Below are 16,659 nucleotides of genomic sequence, written 5' to 3' on the forward strand. Positions count from 1 at the left end.
GAGTTGGAGGAAAACCAAAGGGCTAGAGATCATAAATTAGAAATGTTGAGGCTTGAAATGAAGATGAAGCAAATGGAAAAAGAAAGGGCGGCGGAGGAGAGCAAACATGCCCGTGCCCTGGAGGAATTGAAATTGTCCTTGGCCCATGAATTACGAATTAGGAAGCTTGAGATGGAGCTCAAGAGGCGTGAGGCCACGAGGGTCTCAGCTGAAGAAGAAACATGGGTAGCTCAAGAGAGGAGCTTTGCTGAGTTGGAGGTGGAGTCCAGCTCAGATGGTGGCAGCATGGTTATGATATCTAGTGCTGAGAGAAAGGTACAAACACCCAGAGATGTGGCGCCTGACTTGAGGGAGGGGGTCAACATACACCAGGGGGTTCAGGTTTATGATGTAGTTCCAGTGGAGTGCAGTGTCCCTGAAGTAGATTGGGGGACTGGCACAGGGGACCATATTCCCAGTGGTGGGAGGGACACTCTACTGACTCTAGATGAGAGGTACAGGGAGAGGGGTTCCCCCGTGGTAGAAACCTTGGTGTGTGTGAGTGAAGACCCGCCAGAAGAGTGTGGGTTGTGTGACAGAGACAGTCAGATACTGTCTTGCCAGTCTCAGGAGAGTGGTGTGGGGTACTTGTGTGAGGCACTGGAGGGTGAGGCAAAGGGTAGCGTGGTTAACAACTGTGGGGGGCTGTGTGATTCATTTGATGGAGAGCATATTTTAAGTCCCTGTTTTCCAGAGCTATGCCAACACCCGGTGGAGTGTGAGTTCTCTGACCCCAGAGAGCTTGCGTTGGAGGCAGACCTCTTGGTGAATTCCAGAGAGTCTGAGGAGGCATTGGGGAGTGATCCCAAAAGGAGTGGCTTAGATATCTTCCAGACCTGTGAGGTGGAAGAGGTTCAGTGTAGCCCGGTTAGGTCCCAGTGTAGTGGGAGGGGTGTAGGGGCTCATGTCCGGTCTCAGTGGAGAAGGAATGAGTGTGGGACGGTGTGTCTCACGGTGCCCGAAACCCAGTCTCAGGGCCTGGAGGGTTCCTTAAGGGAACACCAGGTTGGGAACCTAGACTGTCCTGGTAGGCCATTTGAGGAGGATCTACCAGTGTCTGTTGAACGGGGAGTGCCTGTAACCAGGCCTCCATCAGTTCTGGTGTTTGGCAGTGCCGCTCCATTTGGGAGGGTACAGAAGTCCAGACTGAGGGGTGAGAGGGGGAAGGAGTCCCCAGTGGGTGAACCAGTGGGTCAGGGACCAGTCGGAAGGGCTGAGTCTCCCAGGAGTGACCATGGTGACACCACTTCTGTCCTGGGGGATCTTCCCGCACTGTCAAGTGGACAGGGGCCGGGAGATCTGCGCCAGGCAGACTGTCACAGGACACCTGAGTTGTGTGTCACCCTCAAGGCAGTACTATGTGAGTCCCCAGAAGTCCTGGTGCACCAGGCCAGTGTTCCACCGCAGGGGTTGGTCCCTGGGTGGGGAAGCCAGGTTCAGGTGTTGTCTGACCTGGGGGCGTTGGAGCCTAGGTTTGAGGGCCAGGTCCGGGGTGTCCCCCCTGACCTGGAATACCAGTTGCAGGATAGAACCCCTGAACTGGTGGGTGGATGGTGCAGGGTACCTGCCACAGGTGCCCTGACTATTCTAGAAGGGGGTACCGCTCCAGGTGAGCGGGTACAGAGCCCCAAGGAAGAGGAGGACCAGGTGTGGGAAAGCCCACCTCAACCTCCTGTCCAGCCGCCGGATAAAGGTCCGGGACTGGTGAGTCAGTGCCAGAGTGTCAGACCTGACCTGACAAGAAAGAGAGTGGACAAAGGTTGCCAAGCACCTGGGGCTACTGCCCCCCACCCTCTGATGCCACAGGGGTTTGAGAGCCATGAGAGGCAGGAGGCCTGGGTCTCATCCCTGATCACTGTTGGTGGTCACTGTGGCTTGCTGTTGGTCTGTTGGGACACACCTGTGAGGAAATTAAGGTTAGGTGCTGCACAGGTGGTGTCCACAGGTGAGGTGAAAGGTTCCACATGGATTGGCATGGTGGACCCCGAGAGTATGGATAGAGTGATACAACTGGGTTTAGGACGGCGTAGAACAGGACTGCCCTGCTTTTTGGGCCAGGTTCCGTGTTCTATCGCCTTAAGCAGGGAATCCCATCGAGGCATCGTTTGGTCTACCCTGGCTTTAGGCTGGAAGGGGGTTGTGTTGGAACTGGCCCTTTTTGCAGGGTCATCCCCAAACTTTTTGCTTCTTCCTCCCTTATTTTTCCTGACCCGTGGCTGTTGGCAATAGGACTCTGCGCACTTTACCACTGCTGATCAGTGCTAAAGTGCATATGCTCTCTATGTAAATTGTTATTCTGATTGGATATACATGTTTGGCATATTTGTATCACCATGAAGTCCCTAGTAAAGTGCACTGGGTGTGCCAGGGCTGGTGATGACAAATGCTACTAGTGGGCCTGCAGCACTGATTGTGCCACCCACAGGAGTAGCTCTAAAATGGTGTCTCAGGCCTGCCACTGCAGCGCCTACGGGCAGTTTAGAACTGCCATGTCCTCCTGGTCCGCGTCCCCGCTGACCAGGCCTAACCCTTCCCTTTTCGGGCACATCAGTCATCCCTATGGAAGGCCCAAGGTACCCCCCTGGGCAGGGTGCAGTGTATGGAAAGGTAGAGCATGTACTAGTGCAGGTACCATGCTCTGGTAGTGAATTACAGCCATATTCGTTTTTCACTATTGTAAGGCTATCTTGCTCCATAGGTTAACATGGGGGATGCTGGCTACAGTGGTTAACGGCATTTCTTCCCATAGGAACAAGATAGGACATAAGTATCTAGTATCCCTGAACTCAGAATTTAATAACGCATCTTTTAGGAAAGGTGGTTTTTAGATCCTGTGTTTGAGAACCGCACTTTTAGAAAGTTGCCGTTCTCTTGTCTGACCCTTCTGTGTGCCTGAGACTGCTTGTGTATTGACTGTCTGGTTTGTGAGTGACAGGGGCTGGGGAATCCCCCCAGAGGCTGGATGAGTCAGCACTAGGCTGAGTGGAGCAATTGCTACCTGAGTGGTGGGAGGAGTTAGCACCTGGGCTGAATAGGGCTGTGCCTGCCTGCCACAATGCTGGCTCCACCTCCTGCTGGGCGGCTGAGGACTCTGCCCCTCACTCTGAAAGGAAAGATGCAGCCAGCAAAACAAAGTGCTCAAGATCCACCCAGAACTGGTTCAGACCGGGCTCAGGGCCCACATGCACAGAGAGAACAAAGACTTTCGGGGTATAAGTACAGGACCCCTGACAACAGAAAATTAGATCATCCTGGAAATCAAGAAGGAACCTCTGCCAAGGAGAAAGCTGACTCTGAAGAAGGAAGACTGTCCGGCTGTTGCTCTGCTGGACTGACCTGCTGTTGCTTTGCTGCCAAGGAGAGGGGAAGGACTTTGCTGTGAGCTGTGTCCCCTGTCTTGTAAGGAATCTCCAAGGGCCTGAGAAGAGCTGGCTCCCTGTTTCCAAAGTCCCAGGAACAAAAGGACTTCACCCCCAGTCTCCCTGAACTCTGCTGAGAGAGTTCTGTCCTTCGTAGAGTGCTTGATCCAGTTGTGGGGCCTCTAGAAGTTGAACCTGAGCTGGGAAGCTTGAGACTAAGCTGAGAAACTTGTGAATCTGAAAAGTGTCGCATCGCTCGCTTGCGGAGCGCATCCCCGACAGTGCGAGAAGTTTCCCGCCGCCACGAAGGTCGAGATCGGCGCAGCACCTGACATCGCTGCCGAGGCCGTCGCACCCTTCGTTTGCGGGACGCACCAGACCGGTGCGGGAGAATCGAACATCGCTGCGAGTGTCGTCGCAGAGCCTGTCGTCTGGGTGAGAACGCCGCACCGCTTGCTTGCGGACCGCATCACGTCGCTGCAGATATCGCTGCAGAAGCATCTCACCGAGGAGCTGCGAGAGAGAAGATCACCGCTGGACCGCGCATCGTCGCCCCGGAGATCGTCGCAGCCCCTACGAGATCATCGCATCGTGCCTTTGCGAGAACAGACTTCCCACGGAACCTAGCACCGGAATCTACGCAAGCTGCCTTCCTCCCCATACAGATCGGATTCGTCGCCACACGCCCGCTGCTGCAGCGGGGCTGTCGCATCGCCTCCCCAGGGTCTCAGGAGTAACGCATCGCTTGTTTCCACCGCACCAGCTTCCTGCTTGTGGAACTTTGTTGCATCTAAAAGGTACTGTGAGTAAACGTGACGCAACTGTGAACTTTTCACGCATCTGTGGATCATTTGATCACAACTTAAAGAACTTTGATTACAACCTGAAGAACTCATTTGAAACCGTAACCTTGCATTGTGTATGTTGGATTTTTGACGTTTTTGGTCTTGTGTAGTTTAGAATAAATATCTTTATTTTCCTAAACTGTTGTGGAATCAGTTTGTGGTGTTTTCACTGTGTTACTGTGAGTGTTGGTACAAATACTTAACGCATTGCCTCTGGTTAGCCTAGACTGCTCAGGCCAAGCTACCTTGAGGGCGAGCAGGGGTTATCTGAGAGGGTGGTCTCCTTGTCCTGACTAGAAGCAAGGGTCCCTATTTGGACATTGGTACCTACCTCTGCCAACGAGAGACCCCCAGTTCTAACAGGCGTCATAGAAGTGACTCAGTGAAATCTTGTACATTTCACGGCGTCACTTTAATGAGGCTTTCTTGCTTGGGAACGCACACCCTGCATACATTATACCTGACGCAGGAATTATGTGATGCAGGGGTTGAGTCACGTTGTAAATTGGCCACATTTTACATGCCACTGCTGCGTCACAAAAGTGATGCAACAGTGGCGCAAAAGTTGCGCAAAGGGCTTTTAAATCTGCACCTAAATATGTAAACATGCACATTTAAATTTCTTGAATTGTCTGTGGGGTCACCTCCCTTCCCTCACGCCCACCTTATAACAATTTAATTTTCTATCTCTTTTTGGCTATTGACTAAAGGGATAATCGTCAGGCTGCCATATTTGCAGTCTGGCCTCTTTCTCTCCTCAGAGTGCAGGAGGAATGTGGAGCCAATACTGAACATGCACATGATAATTCTGGCCTTCCATCAACAACAGCCTGAGCATATCCAGGTGAAGCACAGTGACCGTACTGCATGGTGAAACATTGCAGACCCTATTCAAGTACTTGAAGACATAAGCACACGTCTTTCCTTCACTGGACAAACAGCAAAATTATACTTTAGCCTTTCTCTCAAATAGAATACTTTGCTATACAGAGCCTGTGACCCTCTGCTTCTTCACTGGACCAGCGGCAAAATTATTCATTAGCCCTTCTCTCAAATAGTTCATTGTGCTGTACACAGCCTGTGGCCCTCTGCCACTTGAACCTATAACCCATGCCTGGCTGCTCCTCACAGCATGCATTTGCACCTCATGACCCTCTGCAGTCTGCAGCCTGTGACCTTATTTACCACCTCCACTTATGTAATTCATTTGCACCCTGTGACCTTCTGCAACTCCTCCTCCTTGCAGTTGGTCCTTTAACACCGATCGCTAGGGGGGCGTGGCCTGACAGATGGCCGGCTAGTTGCGCTCGAGCTGAGCTCCAGCTCCTGCATAAATCCTGGCGGAACCGGTGAAAATGTCAATCAAAATTGTGTCGCAACATCCCTAGACCTCGGCGAGTTGAAGAACGGCAGTCTTCCATGGTGAAAAATTGTAGAAAACAATCACCGCGAATAGTGAGCCAAGCGGAGTTCCTAACCTAAGGATGGCTGTGCGTGACCAGAGCACGAAAAGTGGCCCTGGCAATTAAGGTCAATGGTGCCCCATCCGATGTCAGAAACTGAGCCCCAGCCACGAATCCTGAACCCTGACAAAGCCTGACCCCTCTGTGGGACAGTAGTGTGGCTGGTATCGGTCTGCGGAGCCCGGGGAGGCCTGAGGAACAACAGGCCTGATGGGGCGGGCTGCGCCGCTCCTGCGCTGAATGGAGTCGGAAGTGCTTGCAGCCCTCCTAGGCCTTGTGCATTACCCAGAATGACCAACGTCGCACTGGAAGACTCCAGGAGAACCGTGGAGCCTAAGATCCGTGTCCCCAGCAGGCTGCACGTCTTCTGGTGCCGCAGAGCCAGCCACGCAGGGGAAAATCCTGCCCTGCTGGTGAGGTAAGCTGAGCTGTAGCGAGATAGATGGGTGTAGATGCGACGAAGAACTGGGACCTGAGTGAGCAGCCTGGCTGAGGAGGGGCCTAAGTCCCGATCACAATTCTGGAACCAGCACAGCGATGCAGGTGGACTCCTCAAAGGGGGGGCACCATTGGGGTCCCAAAGGTGAGGAGTGAGACGGCCGAAACACAGGGGGACCAAAAAGGCTGATCAACAGTGGCTAAGGAGTGAAGACCCTCAAAATAGAAAAACAGGGACAAAAAATGCCAAAGATAAGGTGCAAAAAAGGCACAACATCACAGGAGACGAGGCATAAAATAACAAAGCACTCTACGAACGCTGATAATATTATGACCTAGGGGCCTTAAAAACTGTTGGTGCAAATAAGTGTAGGCAAAACTGATAGCTGAGCCAAGCGGCACACAGAAGGAACAACCATGGTGTACAGGACGACTAGGGTGCCGAAGAGGATTGATAGTCAGATCCAGAAATACTTTAGGGAATAAATTATTCCTACCTTGGCCTACCTGAAGGCGACAGAATAAGGCCCTATAAACTGAAGGGAAACAACACAAAGAAGGCAAAGAGACACTAGATATAGAGGCCGCTATCCAGTCAGGTTCGGGAGCTCCCCTCAATTATAGGAGGTCTGATAGACACAAAACGACTGGAGCAGTGGTGGTCAGAGATCAACCTGGATGACCGGGGCAAAGAGACATATACACTAACGGATAGAACTGGAGTGGCTTCCCCCATAGGACCCACGCCAATTGAGAATAAGTGCCTAACAAGAAATAAACAAAGCGATTAGCACACAGCCAGATTATGGTAAAAGATAAGCCGTCGAGAAAACAGACCAACAAAATAGGGCAATACACAGTGTTGGTTCCAGCAGCAACAGGCCAGCCCAGAAGAGACCCTGAAAGTGCGACCAGCCAAGGAGCTATGGCACAAGACAATGCGGATATATTGGGGTCCATTAGAGACTCCCGGGTGGCGCTAGAGACAAAGATGAACACAATGGCGATGGACATAAACCACCTATGCCTAGATCTGTGAAAGGTGGCAGAAAGAGTAACAAACACTGTGGAAGAAGTGGTGACACTGCAGGAAGAAGTTGAGAGTCTCCGTACGACAGTAACCTTGTTACAAAAGCAGACAAAGCGAGTCGAGGATGCCGAAGGGTGATCAAGGAGAAACAACCTTAGATTTGTAGGATTTTCAGAGCAAGCAGAAGGGCCAGTAGCAGGTATATTTTTGGAAAAGTGGATTGGATCGGCCTTTAACAATATGAGACTCTCTAAATTTTTTGCTATTGAAATAGTCAACATGCCCCTGGTCCCCCGCCGAGCCCGGGATCACGGCTTTGAGCCCTGATTGCACGTCTCTTTAACAATAGAGGCAGAGAATAATACAGCAGCATATCCATGAAAATGGCCTGCCTAAAAATGAAGATCACAACATTCACATTTACCCTTACTACACAAGAAAAGTACATTATCTTAGAAACTGATTTTTGGGAGTAGAGCGACGACAAAGAAACCTTAATATTAAATATAGCTTGATATTTCCAGCGAGACTCCGAGTGCAATATGGGGACAGGTCACAATTCTAGGATTCACCTCAAGATGCGACAGACTGGATGGACTCGATAGTTCTGGCCTGACAAGACCAGAATCCGGGATGGCGTGAACAACAGAGAAGGAACAGACGGCAGTGAGGCCAGCGTTGAGATCCTGAAGAGCAAAGTCCCATGCTGCAAGAAACATCGGATCCGGGTCGCATCCTGGTTGGAGCAGATGGAATGTTAAGGAATGAATGAGCATACCACTTCAGAACCAGTATTTCCCACTCTGTATGGTGCAAGAAACCCAATCACAGTCTGAAAGCACCCCGGGTTAGGGTGGGGAGGGCATCCAGGGTGAATTGAAGTGGCTGAAAGGGCCAATTCTAAGCTGGGAGTGGACACACTGAACTTGTAAGTAGATAAGCTGAAAAGGGGGCACAAGCTAAGACCAAAATTGGATGAGGGGCAGAACTCTCTGTGGGCGGAGAGTGGTGGGGCTGAAAGTGAAGAATATGCGGACTGGGGAGAAGGGACTAAGACAATTCTGATACTACGTGGTTCTCCCATTTAAACTTGGAGGGCACCCCAGCTGCTGGACACACAGGCAAGGCCTTGCTAAGCCAGTAGAGGTCCAGCGAGGTGGTGCAGTGCTTGGCAGACTGGCCATATACTAGAGACTTTGGAACAGACTAATAAATCTTTCTTTTCTAAAGTTACCGGGAGGAAACTAATGTGGGGGAGCAGAATGATTTGGGGTGGAGTCCCTGATCCTTAGACACCCGTTGGGCTACGGGAATGAGATACTAATCCCTTTATGTGGGGGGAGGTGGGAGTTGGGGAAGTTACAGTCATGTTGCTAAGTTCAAAACGGGCCGTCCAAAAAGATGTTATGCCAAACAAACAAAAAGATTAAGGGAGGTCACTACCCCTCGACGATTTAGCGTCATGAAGGGTGAAAGACAAAATTACAAGTTCATAACATGGAATGTCCGAGGGCTCAATAATTTCGTGAAACGTACTCGTATTGTAGCCTATTTAAAAAGGTATGCAGTTGCTAAAGCCTTTTTACAGGAAACCCACCTATGGGGAGGTAGTCTCAAATATGTACAACGACGCGGGAGAGGTCAGATATATGCAACGTCAGGGGAGCACTGATCTGAGTGGCACCGGGTGTCCCCTTCAAATCGGTAAGGACTAGTCTAGATTCAAATGGGAGCTATGTGGTGGTGGAAGGAACTCTTGATGGCCGAAATATATGCTTGATCAATGTACATGCCCCTAATAGTGACGACAGGGATTTTTTGGGGTCGGTATTTATACAGACACACATCACACCTGATATGGAACACATTGTCGCGGGGGATTACAACTGTGCTTTAGATATAACGACAGACAGGTACCTGCTGAAGCCAGAGGCTAAACCGAAAACGAGAGAGGCCATGCACCAGATGCAAATTAATTACAACCTCATAGATATCTGGTGGCTTTGCAACCGGGCACCAAATAGCCTATTCCTGCCACACCCCGGTGACTAATACATATAGCTGACTAGATTATTTATTTTATACAGACAGTGGTTGTAAAAAGAGTAGAAGAGGCTCAATTACTGGCTCGATATTTGTCAGATCATTCCTCGTTACTAATAGAATACACATTAGGTAGACCTCAAACCAAAATACCACTGTGGAGAATAAATACTGAGGCGCTAACTGACCTAGGGCCTTATTTATGAAGGCCTTGCGCCGCCGGTGCGTCACTTTTAACATGGAAAAAAGTGACGCACCGGCGGCGCAAGGCCTTCATAAATAAGGCCCCTGGTTTATAAGGCAACAGTAGGAACTGAAATGAAAGGATATTTTGATATAATCTGGAATACAGCGAACAGCAGGGCAGTAGAATGGGAGGCAATGAAAGGATTACTCCGAGGAGTACTCAGAGGAAGGAGTATGCATGTCAACAGAGGCATGCGTCAAGAAAGTGCTAGAGCATGACTTACAGAGCCAAAACAACTGGCCACATTAGAAGCGACAGTACCCACAGATTTAGAGGGACCCCAAAAATTGACTGAACAAAGAAAGAAGGTAGGAGGACTGTGGGATAGACTAGACAAATATAATAGAAATAAAAGTAGAAGACAGTACACAGAAGGCGATAAAACGGGTTGGGTACTGGCGCGCCTCATTAGCATGGAGACACAACCCCAACAAATACTGGCAATACGGGACGGCCAAAATCAGTTGGTCTATACGCAACATTAAATTAATAAGGTATTTGCAACCCATCTAAATAAAATATATACAGAGCCTCTGAACCCATCTCACACCCAGATCATAGAAAAATACCTGGAGGTAATAGAAATGCCTAGCCTGGATCCCGAAGCTCAGGAAGTACTGGGTGCATCAAAAACGGACACTGAAATAAAGAGTGTGATAGTCGACTTTGAAAACACCTAAGTCAAAGGGCATGTTCTTCCTTACAGATGAATTCTATAAAGAATACTTGGAGACGGTGGCTTCTAGATTGACTGAGGCAAGAGAGAGTGGTGAACAAACAAATTCAATTTGCGTAGCATTAATACTAGTAATTCCTAAACCGGGGAAAGACCTAACACTGCTGAACTCATATAGACCTATTTCTATGCTGAATGTAGACTTAAAAATTATAAGCCACATGCTTGCAAGCAGACTACTCTAAGATCTCCTCCAGCTGATACATGAGGATCAGTCAGGATTTATAACCCGCAGAAATACTCTAAGGAACATCCGCCGACTTGGACATATAATGCTGACACTGGAAAGGGGCACAAAGAGGAGCGCAATGGCCTTTTTGGACATTGAACAAGCGTTCCACTCGGTTTGATGTGAATATATTTGGCAAGTACTCTTAAAAATGGGATTGGGCACACGGTTAGTAAAATGGGTCAAATTACTCTATACCAGGGGTATTCAAACTGTGGGGAGCGACCCCAGGGGGGGCATGGAGTGATAGGAAGGGGGGTCGCGCATTCCCCTTCACACTGCTGCCCAGGCCCATAGCTTCAGCCCCCATCCTCCCCGTCGTATGTCTCAGCAAGGGCTGCTGGAGTTCAGCCGGAGCTGCTGGGGCTTGGCACGGCAGTGTTTGGAGTCTTACCTCCGGCACACCCCGAGTTTTCACAGGTCATTAAAGACCATTAGCATATTTACATTGCTTTAGTACACTGGTTACAGAGGCAGGCTTCGGGTTTTTTCTAGTTCCAGTACCCCCTGGGCCCCCACTCTGCCTATTCCATACATTTGCATTTTACATTTACTGGGGTAGTGTGAGAATGCATTTCATGAAAAGTAATATAAAGTAGGTTTGCCAAAAGAAAATGTCAACCCTGTGTTGTTTAAAGAGCCTGCAAAGGCGTCCTCTTGACACTAAATATGTATTCATTTGTTATGTGACTTTTCTGTCTTTGTTCCCTTTAACCCCTTCGAGGCTAATGACGAGCTGGGCTCGTCATGGCGCTTACCTGCCGTGCGCGGATGACAAGGCCAGCTCGTCATAAAACAATGAAAAACAATAATTTGCAGCACAGGACGGGAAAACGCCTAGCAGCCATGGGGTTAATTATCAATCATTGAGGCAGCCCTAGAACACAATTTAAAGTGCTTTCTATTTATATTTGCTGTTCTATGTATGCACTGATAAGTGCTGAAAATACAGTGTTAGGTGACTGCTTATTTTTTAACCATATGGGACATCAAAATAATGAGCTGGCAACCCTAATCTTAGGACTGGGTGCGGGGCAGCAGTGATAGGGGAAGAGAGGGAGTACTGGGGTGGGTGCTGAGCAGTGATTCATTTGTAATACAACATGTGTCAGGGCCCTCACCAGTAGGCCACTGCAACTTTAACCACCCACTGATTGTCTTGCATGCCCAGCCAATGGCCATACCGATGCAACTACGAACCATAACACTTGTACAAGTGCGACTATTCAGACTATTTCAAGCCTCCAAAGCTATAAGAATGGCATGGGTGTCAGGAGTTTATCATTTTTAATGTACATTTAATATTGAATTAATAAACAGCTGTTCTGCTAATCTCTAAATTACACAGATTAGACAGAGCCTCCATGAGGCAGACTGTCATAGTGCCACTGGAAACCACTGCTCATATTAGGCACTGGTGCTGAGGTAACAGGGGAGAGGGACGTTGGTTCAAGAAGGTGTGGAAGAACAAAGGTGTGGAAGGTGAATGGGGGGACTGAACAGGTGTAAGATACAAATAGACAACAATTTGAATGGAGAGACTTGAGGTGAATGAGAAGTGCTGAGGGGCACGGGAGGTGACGGGGCCAGAGAGGCCATGCAATAAATGCGAGCGACTGTTAGAGATGAGGGCAGTGAAAAGACTGAATGGCAGAAGGTGGTTAAAGGTGAAGTGAGAGGTTGAATGAAGAGAGTTCGGAAATTGTAAAAAGGTGTGATAGAAGTGGACTGCAAATTGAGAGAGGGATCTGGGATTAGGAGAGGAGAGGGGGTGAGAGGAAAGCGGCATAGGTAAACTGCTTAACTCTGCACAAGACCACCAGGGTTGTAAGGGACACCTGCTGGTCCCGGCCACGGCCAGGTGAGCTTCTAATGTGGCAGCACGTATTCCTATGGAGTGGAAGGCCCATCACAAAGGTTAAATAGACATATTTCTGGCGTTAATTGCTGAATTTTGGTTATAAACTGGTACTGATAGGGTGAAATCGTTTCTTAGTGTTACTGTAAAAATAATGTAGCAATGCTAACCCAAAATACTCTGCATCACATAAAATTATTTACATTTTCTTCCCACACCATTTGGTCAAGCCTGTCGTGTAATTTGGTCCTCACATGCCTCATAATTCCAGTAGCCCTGCCTACAATTTTAGACATTTTTGTCCGGAGGGGGTCCTTATGCCTGAAAATGCTGAATGGGGGGTCTCGGCATCCAAAGTTTGAAGACCTCTGCTCTATACAAAGCCAGTGGCAAGGGTCCGTACAGGGCGGTATGTGTCTGATGGTAGAAAGTTGCACAGAGAGTGACCTCTCTCACCTTTATTATTTGCCTTAGCAATGAAACATTTTGCAAGCCAGCTGAGATCAGTGGTGAAATGGCATGGCATAACGATTGGACAAACAGAGCATATAGTGTCAATAAATGCAAACGACGCATTAGTGTACCTGAGCCACCAAGCCCATTCTACCTTAATTCTACTTCAGGCCCTAGAAAAATTTGCTGAAGCCTCAGGCCTAGGCATTAATACATCCAATTCACGGCCATATCCAGTAGGGAAAGTCGAGGGAGGGGAAGTGGAGCAACCATGGGAACTAGAATTAGTCCGATATCTAGGAATAAACGTTGCCAGAGAGAAAGACATTTTTTACGAACAAAATATGGGAAGGATAGTCAAGGGATTGCAAGGGAGTGAGCACTTCTGGAATACATTGAAATTGTGTTTGATGGGAAAAGTAGCACTGATAAAAATGGTGGTACTGCATAGGTGCCTTTATGTTATGCAGGGGTCCTTTTATGAAATTCCACATAAAGTATTCATAGAACTGTTTTTTCTCCTTACACAGTTATGGATTCCGAAACACTGCAGGGTAGGACTGGAGGAAATAAAACAGCAGTGGGATAGGAGAGGGCTGGAACCCCAGATCTGGAAAAATAGTATCTGGCGTCACAACATGCCATATCATGGCTAGATATGGACCCCTCCTGGGAAAGAACTCATAGGCTAACCCTGGGTGGCAAACTACATTACACTCGCGTAGTTTGCGTAGTTTTGCTACTTTGCGCTATTCGAATTACACGTTGCACAGTGCAAAAACATGTAGTGTAGCATAGTTGGCATTTTATGCTCGCTCGCGGTCCTCAACATCAAGTTGGCGACCGCGAGCGAGCAAAATGACATCCCGGCGAGAATTGTTCCTCATTCGTGATCAGCAACATCAAGTTGGCGATCGCAAGCGTGGAAAATAAACCTCCGGGTGAGATTCTCAATGCGGGGAGGTCAGGTTTCTCATTGCGAGTGGTCGCGTATGCCCGCGACCGCTCACAATGAGAAACTGTCAATCCGCGTTGAGAAAGCTGCTGCTCGAGTAAAAATCTACTAGAGCGGCAGAAAATGACAGCTCGCACTGTGCAAGATGCTGTTTTCATTGATTGCACAGTGCGGACAAGCATCCGGCACTGTGCAATCATCGCGAACAGTTCACTATGCAGTTTGCGTAGTGCTACGCCTATCTGTGCACTTTGAGTAGCTATGCGTAGCGCTACTACTCAAGCTACGCCCAGGGCACCAACAGCAGGCAGCAGCTGGGAGCTCTCCTCCTGAAAGAAGACAGGGTGGCCGAGCACCCTCTCTTAAAGGCCTCTTGCTGTGGAATTCCCTTCCACCACAGCTGAGACAAATCTCTAACCTTTTTTCTTTTAGGAAAAAACTAAAAACATACCTATTCACCCAAGATTAATTTTTCTTTTACTTTTTTCTCTCTGTCATCCCCTCAATAAAGTTTGTCCGACTCATACAGAAGCTACGCACGGAGATACCCCTTCGGGGCTGATTCAGGCGCGCTATAAGAATATAAATAAATAAATAAATAAAATAAAGAAAGAAAGAAAGGAGATTACAAGGAACATAACCCCCCTTGATCCGCTTAATGGCCGTACTATGGAATGGGGCAGTAAAAATGATTATTAAGCGAGAGCCCTATGCACCACTCGTTGACATCTGGATTATACCACAGTTTGCCCACGTAGAACAGGCATTGACAATCGAGAAATCAAAGGAGGGGGGGGCTGTCTGATGCTGTCAGATTTTTAACCAGAAAATAGGTTCATTACTTACCAGGATGCGGTAGATACATTCGAACCAGGAGCTGAGCAATTTTTACAGTATGCAAAGATGGCAGCCACGGCCCGGGATCTTTGAGTGACATTCCCTGAAGCCCCGCAACGCTTACAAATTTTGATCACTATGATTACAGTGGCGGGCGGGAAAAGGTTTGTAACTCACCTATTTAGGGGTTGAGGGAGAATAAAAGAGGCAAGCTCCTTAAGATTGAGGAGAGGTGGCAGTTGGCCAGTGATAAACTGCCAGTAGACAGAATGGAAAAAAATACATGAAGAAGTCCGTAGAGTATCGATATGTGCCAGGTTTAAGCAAATACAATACAATATTGTTCACATGTCATAACTTAGGCAATTACACACCATAATCGTTTTCCCCGATGTCAGCACACACAGGCTGACTTCCTTCATTTGGTCTGGCATTGCCTCAAAACGCAAGCATATTGGACTGGAATACTGAAACAACTTAACAGGGTGGTGAGTCGGACTTGCCTCCTGGGACTGATACCCAGGAATCCAAAACTTAAGAGGAGCAAACGATTTCTGATTCTGGGACTTACGATGGCTAAGAGGCGAATAGCAATACACTGGTTAACCCCCAGGGCCCAAATATAGAGAAATGGAAGAAAGACCTGAAGGAATGGTCAACGGCGGAAGAGAAACACATGAGAAAAACTAGAAGAGACAAAAAGTTACCGGAAGTGTTGCAGGCATGGGGGATGATGATTCAGGAGGTATTAGTTCAAATCCCACCCTCACAGCAAGAACCACATGGGGGAACACCAAGAAATTACCAGCACACATAGTCAGGAAGTATGAGATAGTGACACCAAGAACAACTCCTCATCTACGAACACACAACAGATATCTTATCCCAACCACCTACAATGCTTTCTGCTCAACACCCGCTCGGTCCACAGACACGCCATTGACCTCTGGAATCTACTCGACACCATCTCTCCGGACGTCGCCTTCCTAACAGAAACATGGATGAATGCCTCTTCAGCTCCAGACATCACCATTGCCATCCCGGAAGGCTATAAGATCATTCGCAAGGACCGTACCGGCCACACAGGAGGAGGCATCGCTATCGTCCATAAGAAATCCATCCGCATCTCAACCAGCTCAGACGTCAAACGTCAATCTCGCCAACTCTGAACACCTTCACTTCCAGATCCACATCGACCCCAAGACCACACTCAGAGGCACCCTCCTTTACAGGCCACCAGGACCCCGCGCACAATTTAGTGAAGACATCACGGACTTCATCACTCCACACGCGCTCCCCTCCGAGGACTACATCCTTTTGGGAGACCTCAACTTTCACCTTGAAAAGAACAACGACCGCAACACCACCACCCTTTTGGACAACCTCGCAAACCTCGGACTTAAACAACTTGTCACTAACCCCACCCACATCGCAGGTCACACACTCGACCCTATCTTCACCTCCAGCAAGCATGTTTCCTTCAGCCACACCACAGCTCTCCTTTGGACTGACCACAGCTGCATTCACTTCACCTACAACAAGCCCACACCCCCCGCCCACTCCTCAAACCCAGACCAAGCAGCCACCAACCTCACCCAATGGTTATCCAACAGCGCCGACATCCTAGCACCACTGAAAAAATGACAAATCAAACTAGGCAGCAAGAAGGCCTCCTGGTTCAACGTTGATCTTAAGAAATCCAAGAAACTCTGTCGCTCCCTCGAGAAGGCCTGGAAAAAAGACCCAACCACCAGCACCAAGGGCGCCTTCAAAAACGCCACCCGCATACACCACCAACTAATCCGAAATGCCAAGAAAGCAGCCTTCAAGGACCATCTAGATAACAACGCCCACAACAGCAAGGAATTATACAACATCGTCAAGGAATTTACCAACCCCTCAGCCAACTCCAACGACATCACCCCCTCTCAAGCCCTCTGCGACACCCTAGCCTCATTCTTCTGCAACAAAATTGCAGACATCCACAACAGCTTCGACAACCAACCCGAAGACCAACCCACCCAATTCCCTGCAGGACCCCCACCCCCCCTGAACATCCTCAATGACTGGAAGCCAATCTCCACTGAGGACACCATCCGTCTGATGAACTCTATCCACTCAGGATCC

This window comes from Lissotriton vulgaris, chromosome 8 (assembly GCF_964263255.1).
Source record: "Lissotriton vulgaris chromosome 8, aLisVul1.2, whole genome shotgun sequence".
Classification (NCBI taxonomy): Eukaryota; Metazoa; Chordata; class Amphibia; order Caudata; family Salamandridae; genus Lissotriton; species Lissotriton vulgaris.